This window comes from Cynoglossus semilaevis, chromosome 19 (assembly GCF_000523025.1).
Source record: "Cynoglossus semilaevis isolate Cse_v1.0 chromosome 19, Cse_v1.0, whole genome shotgun sequence".
In the NCBI taxonomy this organism is placed as follows: domain Eukaryota; kingdom Metazoa; phylum Chordata; class Actinopteri; order Pleuronectiformes; family Cynoglossidae; genus Cynoglossus; species Cynoglossus semilaevis.
The window spans coordinates 2,453,306-2,453,680 of NC_024325.1; the positions used below are offsets into that span (position 1 = coordinate 2,453,306).

The 375-nt window shown below is 32.3% G+C and overlaps 1 long non-coding RNA gene across 1 annotated transcript in view; it reads right to left on the bottom strand.

Annotated features, from left to right (window-relative positions):
* LOC107990030 (uncharacterized) overlaps positions 1-375 on the bottom strand; it is a 50,211-nt gene that overhangs the window by 48,039 nt on the left and 1,797 nt on the right. The gene's annotated exons all lie outside the window — the stretch shown is intronic.

Below are 375 nucleotides of genomic sequence, written 5' to 3' on the forward strand. Positions count from 1 at the left end.
GGATGTAGTGGAGTTGAAGGATTACAGAGTAAACAACAGCTTTGGCGTTTTAGTCTCAAGAAGCAACAACTCTTAGCTTAAAGATTATTCATACACAGCTACACGGCCCTTGTTCGAAGCAACTCCTCTCAAGGTGTTCATTAGTTTCACACTAAAATAATTGTGGAAAAAAAGCAGTTTAGGTATGATATCTCTAAATGGTCCTTATCTATTACATATATATATACACACACGTACATTTATACATACATATACACACATGCACGTATATACACACATGTACAGTACATAAATACATATATAAACACACATGTACATATATACATACATATACACGTATGTACATATATACATATATATACATACATATACACG